Source organism: Triticum aestivum, chromosome 2B (assembly GCF_018294505.1).
Source record: "Triticum aestivum cultivar Chinese Spring chromosome 2B, IWGSC CS RefSeq v2.1, whole genome shotgun sequence".
In the NCBI taxonomy this organism is placed as follows: Eukaryota; Viridiplantae; Streptophyta; class Magnoliopsida; order Poales; family Poaceae; genus Triticum; species Triticum aestivum.
In genome coordinates, this window is record NC_057798.1 from 795,170,397 (window position 1) to 795,185,840 (window position 15,444).

A 15,444-nucleotide genomic window follows, 5' to 3' on the forward strand; every position below is an offset into this window, starting at 1 on the left:
TGTGTATTTCGACAATGGATGCATATACACCTAGGAGCCAAAGGCAATTACGGTATATATATATATATATTACGGTATATATATCCAAAAATTATGCTAGTTGTTGAGGAGATCTGGAATAATACCCTACAAAAATTGGCATAAGAAAATAAAATGATTTAGTATTTTTATTAAATCAAACAAATGTTAGAAAAATAGAAAAGGAAACAAATGAAAAAATGCATTACCTGAGCTCACCTGCGGCCTGGTACTATGCAGCCCAGCCGGCCCACTGGCACAGTGCCAGTCACCCTTGTCCTCGCGCCAGTCGGCCGGGCGTGTGGTTGATGCGCGCGCCTCGCCGTGCCGCCATGCCACCTGCCTGCCTGGCCTTCCCCTCGTCGCCTGGAAGCCCCGCGCGACGCCACGCGACGCCACGCGCCGCCCCGTACCTCTCTCACTCTCTTTCGTTCTCCCTCCTCCCCCGGTTCTCTCTCTCTCACCCGTCCGAGTGCCACCGTCGCCGTCGCTCGCTGTTGCCGCGCCCACCGCCACGGCCTCGCCTCTCCGACAAGCTCAGGAGCTCCGCCACGTCGCCGGCTACCTCTCCGTCAAGCCACGCGCCCTAAGAGGCCCTGGAGCGCCTCCATCGCCGTCGTCTTCATCTCCGGCCGCTGTGGATCCCCATTGCCGCCCCGCCGACTCCAGTGCATCCCTGAGCGCGCCTTCAAGCCCGTCGAGTCTACTGTGAGCTCCTACTTCATTTCCCCCTCCCCGTTTCGCCACCCGCGCGCCATAGCTCCGTCTGCCACCTCGGCCATAGCACCTCGCCGTTGTTCATGTCGCCGATGTCGTCCTGGCCACCGTAGCTCGCAACCGCGCACGTCAACGCGCTACGCAGCTCCCCAGCAAGCTAACGCCGCCAACCGCAGCCCCTGCCGTGCATCGCAACGCTACGCGTGCACTTGGCTGAACTCCGGCCACCGCCTCGAGCTCGTTTTCGGCGAGCTCCGGCACCCCCGCGTCCTCCCGCTTGCTTCAACCGACGCGGACGAGGCTCAGCTCCTCGCCCGTGGTCTCCGCCGCGTGTTTAGGCGCCGGAGGGCGAATCCCGTGCTCCTCCGCCGCGTTTGGCCTCGCCGGCGGCTAAACGCCGGTGGGATTGACCGTTTTAACCGCGCCGGCCCATTAGGTGGGCTCCGTGAGTCAGGTGATTAGCTTAGGGCTAATCACCGTTTAGCTAATCCCCCCTGACACTGACCTGTGGGCCCTGCCCTGCTAATTTGTAGTTAGGTTAGTATTAGTGTTAATTAACTCTGTTAGTTAACTAAGAGACTGCCGCATGGACCCCACACGTTAGGTGGACCCCACACGTCAGGTTTGACCTGGTCAGCTCCGTTGACTACTAACGCAGTCATGACGCAGTTATTCTTTTTCTGGTTTAAAATAAATCAGGAAATTCCCAGAAAATGCTATAAACTTCAAAAAATTATAGAAATTCAACCGTAGCTCAGATTGAAATAATTTATATATGAAAAATTATCAGAAAAAAATCCAATCTATCCATCTAAACCAGTTTCATGCATGACAAACCAACTTATACCTACTGTATAAGTAAAAACATATAAATGGCAATTAAAAGAGCTTATTTTGGAGTTACATTTGAACCTTTTTTTTCAAATGGACTTCATCCAAATAATTGCTAGCCGCATTAGCTCTAACAACATCACATCTTCACGCCATGTTCATGCATCATATTGTTGCATATGCTTGTGTATTGATTGTCGACACCGTTCCTTCTCGATAGGTCCTGCTCCGGAAAGTGCTCGAGAGTACCTGTCTGTGAAGCAGTGCCTCCCCTGTTGATCTACCAGGCAAGAAAACCCCCTTGTTCATTCTGATACAATCCTACTCTCTCGCTCCTACTCTCTGTTACTACATTAGGACAACAATGATTCAATTGCTACTTTGTGATGCGGTAGTTGAACCCATTCCTTTGCATGACCTATCGTTGCCACAGTAAATAGTTGAAAATCCACTAGCATGTGTAGGAGTTGATTGAAGCTATTGTTGTGTTCCTACCATGCCATGCCTGCTATTGCATACAGTGTGTCAGGTCTGATTCATTGGGAATGAATTGGAGTGCAGTGCTATGTTTTGATGCTGAGAGTGAAGTGTGTGAACACGATTTGGTAAAGGTAGCGATGAAAGGCCATGTAGGAGTACATGGTGGGTTGTCTCACTGGAACCGTCCTTAAGCACTGAGTTCTGTGTATGTTTTCCAATGACAAGTTACTACCACACATTGGGCTCCGGGCGCTCCAAGCCCTCTCGACTTATTAACCAACTTGATCTTTGTCCAGGAGTCGCAACTAGTTTCTGGTGCTTGTAGGCAGTGTTATTCTTCTACCAAGTGGCACCCGGCAGGGTGGGCTAGGGTCAGACTAGGCACACGTGGCATGTTGTACTAAGTGGCACCCGGTTGGTGGGCTTGGGAACCCTGCTCACATCGTTTGGGGCCGTGATGGAAACCTCGGTCGGACTCCCTTGAGGATAGAACCCAAATAGGCGATAAACCTGGACAGAGTCTTGTGTGGTTAGTCAGGTCGTGGTCGACACCCTCGCCAGGCTTCCGCTTGAAGGTTGCCGAGATACATGACATGTACATAGCGGTAAGTGGCGAGAGCGTGTGTGAAGAAGTAGACCCCTGCAGGGTTAATATGATCTATTCGAATAGCCGGGTCCGTGGTTATGGACTTCTTGGATGCCTACGTGGTACATAGACAACATAAAGTGGATACTCTAAAATGCTCAAGACAAGTGTGAGTGCTATGGATGGCCTTCTCGTAGGGAGACGGGGATGAATACATAGTAGTGTATTGTGTGGTGATTAGTGGACTCGTGTGCGCCATCTCACCTCAAAGAAGTTCTCATAGTCGTAGAACAGGATAGCCACTGAGTCAAAGTTGGCTTGCTGCAACTAAACCCCACATTACCTTCTTGATACAAATGCATGTATGATAGGATCTGATGTAAGTCTTGCTGAGTACCTTTTTACTCATGTTGCTTTATTTATGTTTTTGCAGCGGAGACTTCAGTCTTGCTAGTTTCTGTGGGCTTCGACAAGTACCTTGTACCCCAGCTACGATCTTGACCGGACGTTGTAGATAGTCAGGCTCTCTAGCCTTTTCCTTTTGTAGATGTATGTACTCAGACATATAATGCTTCCGCTCGTTGCTTGTATGCTCTGAATGTTGGGTCATGTGACCCCTGGTTGTAATAAATGCTATGATGACTCTTCTAAGTCTTATCTATATGAGTTGTTGAGTTATGTTGTGATGCCATGTTGTACAACACATACTTGCATGTTATGCGTACGTGTAATGTGTATTGCTATGTGTGGGATCCGACAACCTAGTTGTTTATTCTTGGTAGCCTCTCTTATGGGAAAATGTCTCTTAGTGCTTCCACTGAACCTTGGTAGCTTGCTACTGCTCCCGAACACTTAGACTGGCCGGCATGTGTCCTTCGTTCTTGTGTCTGTCCCTACGGGGAAATGTCACGCGGTGTCTACCGAAGTCCTGTTAGCCCAGCTGCTACAGCCCGGATTCACTCGCTGATGACTGACACGTTCGTTGCTGGGTCATGTATATAAGGCTGGACCAAAAGCTCGTAGCTCGCGAGCTTAATGAGCGCTCGATAGTTCAGCTCGTTAAGCTCGGAGCTCGCTTCCTAATGAACAGAGCCAATCATAGATTTCAGCTCGTTAAGTTTAACGAGCTTAACGAACGAGCTAACGGGTTTCACGAGTAGCTCGTTAAGCTCGTTAGTAGCAACATAACACATATTTTCATCTTACGTGACAAACTTTTTGTAGTAACTCAGCCCATCAATTCAATCTAATCGACATATGAGGCAACAAACTAGTGCATTTCTGTTTGTAGTCACCACATTTCATTCCTGTATATCGAAACACATTATAATCTGTTAACGAGCGCTCGTGAGCGCTCACGAGCTTAACGAGCTTCAAACGAGCCGAGCCGAGCAAGGTTTTCTGCTCGTTAATCTTAACGAGCTTAACGAGCCGAGCCTTAACGAGCACCAGCTTAACGAGTACGAGCTTAACGAGTCGAGCTGCTCGTTAGTCCACCCCTATGATGTATACCTGTTCCTATAAGTTAGTGCCACTTTGGGTTTACGACTAGTCATGTCGGCCCGGATTCTCTGTCATATGGATGCTAGCGACACAGTCATATACGTGAGCCAAAAGGCGCAAACAGTCCCGGGCCAGGTAAGGTGGCACCCGTGGGAATACCGTGCGTGAGGCCGCAAAGTGATATGATGTGTTACTTGCTAGATCGGTGTGACTTAGGATCGGGGTCCTGACACTACTGTACTACTTCGGGCCATACATTAGTACAAGCAACTGCTTCGCTCCATTTCTTGGCACAGATACAGGCTTAGCTTATCTACAACAGTGGTCGAATATCCAATTCTGAGCCGGGGCTCGTCTGCATCCGGTCAAAAAAAAATCATAAAAAAATAAAAAAAAAAAACTAATTTTTTTGTGCAAGGTAGATAATTTGGCGCGTGAGGTGCGCTCCAAATTTCAGAGCATTTGAACATTTGATTAGCTCTCAGCAAAAAACACAAATTGGGTCAGAACAGTATATGAACAATATACTTTTTAACAGATCCTAAATTTATCTTTTTTGTCGAGAGCAACTCAGATGTCCAAATGATTTAAATTATCTACCATGCCAAAAAAGTTTGAATTTTTTATTTTTTTAATATTTGTTTTGATTTTTTTTATTCAACGCGGGTGCAGATGAGCCCGGCCCGTGAGCCAAAACGCCTCGCTCTGTGATCTTAGCTTACTTGGTTTGAAGGTTCTTCAAGGACTGGTTCAAGACTGATTATTTTATTCTGTCTTCAGAAACAAGCCATGTGCCAATGTTAGGACCCTTGCTGTGGAAGCAACGCGTACAATTGCGTCAGGTTGTTTCAAAGAGGAATTCACACGCGCGCCACTATTATACCTTGGGAAAATGAATCCCTTCACCTGGCCGATAATAGTGCGGATGTCGACCCCCTCCACCACCGTTCGATCTGCATTTAATCAGATGGCCGTCAACAACCACACCATGGGCTAACTTCCTGCGACATGTTCCATGTTGCAATTCTACGGAACTCAATAGAGAGTTTGTTGCAGACATGTAAACAAAGTCAACCCGCGTCTTCCACGATTCTGGTTGGATTGGGAGGAACATCCGCCACATCGCCCGATTCTACTAGGAGCATCGCCGCCGGCGAGCCGCGTATCCGCCGCCGGCTCAGTTCCCTTCCTCTTCCGCCTCTATTCTCTCCGCGTTCACAACCAACCACAAACGCCAGGCGCCGCCATGGCCGATCTCCTGTTCCGACCGCCGCACGCCAAGGTCACCGGAGATGGGACGTCGCCAGATCTGGCCAGGCGCGGCCACCGACAATGCGGCGTCACTGAATCTGGCCAGGCACGACCACCCACCACACGTTGTCGTCGGGTTGTCTCACCCTACAACGCCCCCACCATCATGGTAGCCACCGTGGCTGGCTCCGGTCGCCAATGCCACGCGCCCTACCTCCCTTGAAGCCTCATTGCTCTGCAACAGGCGGGCTATGCAATTGCAACAAGGCTTTTGTTCAAATCTCGACGACACAACCGTGAGCTGCAGTAAAAAAATTGATTTTTTTTGCAACAAGGCTTTTGTTGCAAGATGTTTTCCTGCAACAAGGGTCTTGTTGCAATCATGAGATTGGATTGGATAGCTGGCGAACCGAGCGATCTTTTTGAAGTTCATCCGGAATGTGTAGCACTTTTTAGGGTTAATTCAAGTCCCCGGTTACACGGATGCCATTATTCTGTTGATATTCGATACTATCATATTTAACTGACCGTGTTGGTTCCATCTGGCCAAGGATGTTTGATTGGTCTACGCTAGGGGAAAGTACAGTACTAACTAAAATCCCCTCATGTGGAAGACATTCCGTAAAAAAAAAAGTTTTCCCTCGTGTGGTCTCTTGATGCGTATAGAAAAAAGACACATTGGAAGAGATGCTGAAAAAAACTACAAACAAATGTTACCCAAACATGTACTGTAAAATTTAGTGCCGAAGATTTTAAACTTGCTTTTGCGGGTTCCTGAAAGATTTAAAGCTTCAAACAAATGTTACCCAAATACACATTTCTTTAAAATTTGATGTCTAATATGTATTTTTTGTTCACCCAAACACAAATAGAGATTCCTGATCTCTACTACGCAACCTTCTTCTGTAGACTCGTGTTGGGCCTCCAAGCGCCAGAGTTTTGTAGGATAGTGACAAATTTATCTCAAGTGGATAACTTAAGGTTTATCAATCCGTGGGAGGCGTAGGATGGAGATGGTCTCTCTCAAACAATCCTGCAATCAAATAACAAAGAGTCTCTTGTGTCCCCAACACACCCAATACAATGATAAATTAAATCTCTTTTTAAAGATGAACATTTTCACGGAGCTAATGGATCGTTGTATTGTTAGTTAGTGTTGGAAGAAAGGACCATCCACTTGCGATTTCTGGGCGATGATTATAACTGAAACAACTAGCCAATAGTACTGCTGGCAAATCACATGCATGCAAAAAATGTGGTAGGCAACCGACTGTGTTACGTGGGTCACCATGTCCAGCTATGAAAAGTTGGAACAACTTGCGAGTAATGGTGGACTTCATCAGTTATTGTTGTATGATGAATAAAGATTTTATCTAGAGCGAGTAGATCATTTTACTGCGAGTTACCACCGAAAGCAAGGGGCAATAATTATATCAATTGTCCAACCAATAACACCATTGTCCAATCACATAAATGTGTATGCTACGATAGCCAAACCGATGACGCTGAGCGCGTCACCAACACACAATGGTGAAACCTTAGCACAACAAAATCTAGCGAATAATGGTCGACAATGACTTGGAATATATGTTGTAAATTCTCATTTTTCATAGATCAAAATAAATCATATATATTTTTACATTATTATGATGAAAATTTATCGTAGAGTTAGTGGATCTTTGTATGGTTAGTTACTGCAGGAAACAAGGCCCATCCACTGTGATTTATGGGTGATAATTATAGATCAAATGGTCAACGAGTAGCATTGCTGGCCAATTACACGCACATAAAAGTTGTGCCAGGCAAATCGATAGTGCTAAGCGTGCCGTTAGTGGACAAGCACGCAACATTAGTGGAATAGGATTCAATGAATAAATCTAAACATTGAATTTACATATATTGTCAAGGACTATCAATTTACTATATGATGAATGGAGATGTTATGTAAAGCAAGTGGATCGTTGTAGTGCGAGTTACCACCAAAAGCAAGGACCGTCCATGGATGGTTTCTAGACAATAATTATAATTCAAATGCCTAACCGATAGCACCGCTGGCACATACACGTGGAAGTTGTGATAGGCAAACCAATAGTGCTGACTTGCGAAAACACACTAGTAGAAAAATGACCAATTGCCCCGGTTCGGAAGGACCTTTAGTCCCGGTTTTGTAACCCGGTAAAGGGTGGGGACTAAAGGTACCCCCCTTTAGTCCCGGTTCTGCACGAACCGGGGCTAAAGGCCCACCACGGGGCACGAGCCCACGCGGTGGTCTGGGAGACCTTTAGTACCGGTTGTTAACACCAACCGGTATTAAAGGATTTTTTTTGAATTTTTTGAAAAAAATGATTTTTTTTATTTTCAAATTTCTGAATTATTTGACGATTTAGTCTCTAATCACTCATCATCATTCCAAACCGTCCAACTTTCCGGTCGGTCACCCATCCTCTTACTACTCCAGCCTGAGCACGCTTAACTTCTGAGTTCTATTCCCCCTAGTTTCTAAGTCTGCACTTGTTGTTTACCTGGCAATAGTAAGCTGTCAATCCTATTAACTGTCAGGAGTTTAGCTTGAGCATGAAGTCACATGTTTCACCATTTGATTTTGAAACTATTATTCTAAAAAATAATTATTATTTAGTAACAATAATATTTCTTGAATAAGTAGTTTGACCATAGTTTGACCACAGTTTGACCAAAAGTCAAAAAAACTAAAATAATTATTTATTAACACTAATATTTCTTGAATAAGAGTTTGACCACAATTTGACCAGATTTAACGAAAATTAAAAGAAACTGAAATTTGAGCATATCTTTTTTCCTTTTAGAATTTGATGATTCTAAAAATTTCCAAACAGGCCTACGACTGTCAAAATCGGATGCGGATTTTCGTGCTGATTTTTTTGATATATTATACTCCCTCCGTTCCAAAATATAGCGCGTCCTCGGTTTCCGTGCTTCAACTTTGACCATTAATTTAATCAACAAGACCGACTGCGGCGGGCGAAAAAATTATACCAATGAATTCGTATTCAAAAAAAGTTTTTAATTATATAATTTTTGATCCCGCCGCAGTCGGTCTCGTGAGTTAAATTTATGGTCAAAGTTGAACCTCGAAAAGCGTGGGCGCGCTATATTTTGGAACGGAGGGAGTACGTTTTTCGATATCGTATGCAAAAGATATAGCCATTTTACTTTTTCATAACACTTTTTTGCAAAACATGTCCCAATTTAAGTTTTTTAATTTTCCTAACTAGTAGATGTAGTAACATAACTACATCTCGAAGGAGTTTAATTTTTGAAGTTTTTATCATTTTCTTTTGTTTTTTTACAAAACTGAAATGGCGATACACGCGGGGGGGGGGGGGGGTACAGTTTGAAAATTGCCCTTTAGTCCCGGTTTGTGTCTCCAACCGGGACTAAAGGTTAGACCCTTTTTGTCCCAGTTTGTGACACAAAGCGGCGCTATAGGTTAGACCTTTAGTCCCGGTTTGTGTCACAAACCGGGACTAAAGGGGCTCGTGGGGCCTCGGCCTGACGCCAGCCTGCCACCACCCCTTTAGTACCGGTTCATGCCATGAACCGGTACTAAAGGTTCAACACGAACCGGGACTAATGCATGGCCTCACATTAGTGCCGGTTAATTTACAAACCGGGACTAAATGGCTGAACATTAGGCCCTTTTTCTACTAGTGACATTATCCCAATAAAATCTAGCGAATAATGGTGGAGAATGAATTCAAATATACGTTGTAAATTCTTTTTTCCATGGATTTAATTAAATAATCTATTAACTTTTTTTACATTATTAGGATAAATATTTTCCATGCAGCTAGTGGATCTTTGTATGGTTAGTTACCATGGGAAGCAAGAGCCATCCACTGTAATTTATGGGTGATAATTATAAAAAATGCTCAGTAGGTAGCATTGCTAGCCAATTATGTGCACATAAAAGTTGTGCCAGGCAAACCGATGGCGCTAAGTGCATCACTAGCGCATAGCCAAAAAATATTACCAAAAAAGGATTTAGCGAATAACTATTAGTTGAATAGCCATATGCTTTAAATTATTCTTTTGAGGATTAAGTTAAATCCTTATTTTCAATAGTACTATATGATGAACGAAGATTTTCTGTAGCTAGTCGATCATTATAGAAGTAGTTACCATAGGAAGCTAGCAAGGACAATCTACTAGTGGTTTCTGGCCAGTAATTATAAAATGAGTTAACGGCAATAATTAATTAGGCCTTTTTATTTTTATTTTTTTCGGCTATGATTGTGTCTTAAGAATAAGAAAATAAAAATGAAAAGGAAGTGCTTGAGTGGACGCATGAAAGAAACAACTTGAGTTGCGTGTGTATCTAACGGAAGTTAATACCCAATGCAATATTATCTCCCGGATAACTTCTCTAAGCTCCTTCGACCCGTCATAAGATGAGTGCGACGGCATAAAAGAGGGTCAGATGACGCCGGCAGCGGAGGTAGCACCATGGTGCGAGAATCCCAGTCTGTCGCAGTACTAGATGCGCATTCGAGAAAAACTATTTTATTTCTTTATGAAATACTAGACAATGCAATAAATTAAATAAAAACCTTAATAATTGAGCATGCGGGAAAAAAATATAATTGAGTCCAATCTCTTATCACTACATAGATTTTTGTATATTTGTTTTTGATTTGATAATTACTTATTTGTTTCACACTTTATATTTTTTGCCACATTACTAAGCAAAATCTGTCTGAGTATTATTTTCGTCTAATAAACATTTAAAAATGACCTATCAAAACAATAGGATTTAACAAATTTTGGGTTGAAACTTGAGAAATAAATTAAGTATTTATATTAAACTTTTTTACTTATTTATAACTCACTGTATGAAATTATAATCATATTAGCTAATATCCTATTAACTTATTTGGGATAAATAACTAGATGGTAATCTTACAAAATATAAAAATATTTTTATTTACAGTAAATATATAATGTCTATCGTTCAATAATGTGTTTGTATTGTGCCAAATTTCAGCCATGTTTGTAATGAAAGTTACATTGGTTGTTTTTGTATAGAGTGAAGCTTAAAAATGTTTATACTTAATCCCCATAAATGTGAGAAAATACAAAATTATGTTTTCGCAGTTAATTTGTGACACTCGCATTATTATAGTGTATACATCTCTACGTGTAGCCTTAAAGATCTTGGTAGATATCTAAAGCGTATAGTTTGAAAAATATCCTGATAGCATTTTATAGTTGTGTTTAGGCATGTGAAAATTAGGAAGAAATCTAGTGTGTCATTAGAATGTTTATTGATAGATTTTCTAGACGATAATCTTCTATAGGTAAATAGGTAGCCCCCACTAAGATATTTCTCTCAACACGCATGCATGTCACTTAAGCATGCATCATGCATGAAAATAAGTCCATCTCAATAAACAACCATGCATGGAAAAAGTTCCATCTCAATATACAACCATAGATACAAACGAAGGGCGCTAAGTGCGCTGCTAGGACACAAGTGCAGAAACGTAGCACATTTGTTATACCAAATATAGTTGTGAATATTGCATTGACGCGAGCTTTAGTTATAATTGAAACACCCAGCGGGTAGCATGGCTGGCCAACCACATGCATGTGGAAGTTGTACGGGGCAAACCGATGGCGCTAAGCGTGTCACCAATGCGCAAGCACAAAAATGCTAGCACAGTAAGATGTTACTAAATATAATGAGAATTGATAAATATGGTACTATTATTTGCTTTAATTATAAATGAAATGCCCAACAATCAACACCGCTGGCAATCCCATGTGCGTGAAAGTTGTGCTAGTAAAACTGATGGCAATGCATGCACCGCTTGGGCACAACCGTCAGAGTTTTAGCAAAATAAAATTTTATGAATCATAATAAGCATTGCATCAGTAAATGCTTTATTACATTGAAACGTCCCGCACGTAGCACCGCTGGAAACCACATGCACGTGAAAGCCATGTGGAAACCAATGGCACTAAGCGTATCGCTGGCACGTGGTTGTGGAAGGGTAAGTGCAATAAGATTTAGCGACCAAATAATGCAAACATTGAATTTGAAATATTTGTTTCAGATTCCTTTTTTATAAATTATTAAATATTACATTTCAATTATTACGACGCAACAATGAAGATTTTGTGTAGAGTGGTTCATGCTCTCAAAAAAGGAGACATAAGAATATAAGAGGAAAGGGGGCGCGCGAGACCAACAGAAACACTCCCCCTCGATTATCTCTGTCATTACATATATTGGAATATAAGTTTTAAATTCTCTCTTTTAGGGATTACATTAAATCATCATTTGAATTTGTAGTACAAGATGAATGACGATTTTCCAATTGCACCATTAGTTACCACTGAAAATAATGTTTATTCATAGACTTTCTAGACGATAATCTTCTATATGTAAATATAGTCCCCACTAAGAAATTTCTCTCAACATGCAAGCATGTCACCTCAGTATGCACACATGCATGAAAATAAGTCCATGTCAATATACAACCATGCATACAAACCAAGGACCTAAGTGCACTGCTACCACACAATTGTTGAAACATAGCGCTTTTGTTATATAGTTGTGAATATTGCATTGGCATGTGCTTTAGTTATAATTGAAACACCTAGCGGGTAGCACCGCTGGCCAACCACATGCGCGTGGAAGCTTTGCGGGGCAAATCGATGGGGCTAAGCATGTCACCAGTGAGCAGCCACAAAAACGCTAGCACATCAAGATTTTACCGAATATAATGATAAATATGGCATTATCATTTACTTTAATTATAAATGAAACTCTGAGGTCCCAGCAAGCAACACCGCTGGCAATCCCATGTGCGTGAAAGTTGTGCTGGAAAGATGGCTATGCGTGCACTGCTTCGGCACAACCGTGAGAACGTTGGCAAAATAAGGTTTTATGAATAATGGTAAGCATTGCATTGGTCAATGCTTTAATCACATTGAAACGTCCAGCGGGTAGCACCGCTGGAAACCACGTGCACGTCAAAGCCGCGTGGAAACCGATGGCACTAAACGCATCGTTGGCACAAGGTTGCGGAACGTGTAAGTGCAATAAGATTTAGCGAGCGAATAATGGCAAACATTGAATTTGAAATATTTGTTTTAGATTCCTTTTTTAGAAATTGAATCAAATATTATATTTCAATTACTACGATGCAACAATGAAGATTTTGTGTAGAGCAAGCAAGGGCGGTTTATGCTCGCAAAAAAAGGAGATATATAAGAATCTGAGCGGAAGGGGGCGCGCGAGACCAAGAGAAAAACTCCTCCTCGATTATCTCTGCAATATATATTTTCCTCTGCTTGTTTTCCCTTTTTACTTCTTCTTCAATCAACCGTGGTCGACAACTACAGATAGAGAGAGACATGGAGCATGCGGCGGCGGCGGAGGCGGCGCTGCTGCGCGAGAAAGCGAGTCTGCTGCGGGAGTCGATGCGTAGGAGCGAGGCGGTGTGCGAGGGGTCGGCCGCGGCGGTCGACTCCATCGGCCGCCGCATGGCCGCCGTGGACGAGGCCGTGCGCCCCGCCCAGGTTCCTGTTTGTGTACCAATCTAGAGCAAAAAGAATCATATCAAAAGCACGCTTTTGTGAATTATGAAAATTATTTTCCTGGGCGCAAAAGTTTCTGTTTCTCAGCAAGATCAAAACAACTATCACCGTAAGCTATCCCAAAGGTCTTACTTGGCACAAACACTAACTAAAACACAAAACCACATATAATCAGAGTCTAGATGAATTATTCAAAGCAAAAGAGGAGCAAAAAGCAAAGAAAAATTGGGTTCCCTCCCAACAAGCGCTATTGTTTAACGCCCTTAGCTAGGCATTGAGATTTCAATGGTGCTCACATGAAAGACAAGAATTGAAGCACAAAGAGAGCATCATATAGCACGTGACAAACACATCTAAGTCTAGCATTTTATAAGCAAACAATTGTCAAGGCAAGCAAAAACTAGCATATGCAAGGAAGAAGAAAGAGAGGATAGCAATCTCGACATGAAGAGAGGTAATTTAGTAACATGAAAATTTCTACAACCATATTTTCCTCTCTCATAATAATTACATGTAGGATCATAAGAAAATTCAACAATATAGCTATCACATAACATATTGTCAACACAATCCACATGCATGCGAAGTTGACACTCTTCCAAAATAGTGGGATTAACATTAACTAAAGTCATGACCTCTTCAAACCCACTTTTATCAAAAAATTCATAAGATTGAAAATTCTCCATATATGTGGGATCTAAAGTTAACACTCTTCCAAACCCACTTTCAGTATTATTGCAAAAGTTATTATCAATCTCATATTCATCATGGGGCTTAAACAAATTTTAAGATCATAAGAAGAATCACCCCAATCATGATCATTGCAACAAGTAGTGGACATAGCAAAACTAGCATCCCCAAGCTTGGGGTTTTGCATATCATTGACATAATTGACATTAATAGAATTTATAATAACATCATTGCAATCATGCTTTTCATTCAAAGATCTATCGTGAATCACTTCATAAAGCATTTCATCACAATTTTCAGATTCACGGATTTCAAGCAAAACATCGTAAAGATAATCTAGTGCACTCAACTCACTAGCAATTGGTTCATCATAGTTGGATCTTTTAAAAAGATTAGCGAGTGGATGAGGATCCATATACTCTTTGCTTCTGATTTTCAATAAACACACAATTGTACCAAGCAAACGAGCAAACAAACCAAGTAAGACATAGGGGCAAATGAAAAGACGAACGAAAGAAGGGCGAAAAAAGGCAAATATTTTCAAAATTTGTTTTAGAAGTGGGGGAGAGGAAAACGAGAGGCGAATGGCGAATAATGTAATGCAAGAGATGAGAGTTTATGATGGGTACTTGGTATGTCTTGACTTGGTGTAGATCTCCCCGGCAACGGCGCCAGAAATTCTTCCTGCTACTTCTTGAGCTTGTGTTGGTTTTTCCCTTGAAGAGAAAAGGGTGATGCAGCAAAGTAGAGATAAGTATTTCCCTCAGTTTGAGAACCAAGGTATCAATCCAGTAGGAGACAACACACAAATCACCGAATACCTGCACAAACAACCAAACAAACTTGCACCCAACACGATAAAGGGGTTGCCAATCCCTTCACAGTTACTTGCAAAAGTGAGTCTGATAGAGATAGATAAACAATAAAGTAAATATTTTTGGTATTTTTGATTTATAGATCGAAAAGTAAAAGATTGCAAAATAGTAGATCAAAAACTAATATTGTAGATCGGAAACTTGTATGATGGAAAATAGACCCCGGGGCCATAGGTTTCACTAGAGGCTTCTCTCAAGATTGGAAATAATACGGTGGGTGAACAAATTACTACCAAGCAATTGATAGAAAACGCGCAAAGTTATGACGATATCTAAGGCAATCATCATGAATATAGGCATCACGTCCGTGTCAAGTAGACCGAAACGATTCGGCATCTACTACTATTACTCTACACATCTGTTGGGGAACGTAGTAATTTCAAAATTTTCCTACGCACACGCAAGATCATGGTGATGCATAGCAACGAGAGGGGAGAGTGTTCGTCCACGTACCCTCATAGCCCGTAAGCGGAAGCGTTATGACAACGCGGTTGATGTAGTCGTACGTCTTCACGATCCGACCGATCCAAGCACCGAACGTATGGCACCTCCGAGTTCAGCACACGTTCAGCTCGATGACGATCCCCGGGCTCCGATCCAGCAAAGCTTCGGGGATGAGTTCCATCGCGTGGTGACGATGATGATGTTCTACCGGCGCAGGGCTTCACCTAAACTCCGCGACGATATGACCGAGGTGGAATATGGTGGAGGGGGGCACCGCACACGGCTAAGGAACGATCCGTAGATCAACTTGTGTGTCGATGGGGTGCCCCCTGCCCCCGTATATAAAGGAGGGAGGGGGTAGGCCACCGGCCCTTGTTGGGCGCGCCAGGAGGAGGAGTCCTCCTCCTAGTAGGAGTAGGACTCCTCCTTTCCTACTACTACTAGGAGGGGAAGGAAGGGGGAGAG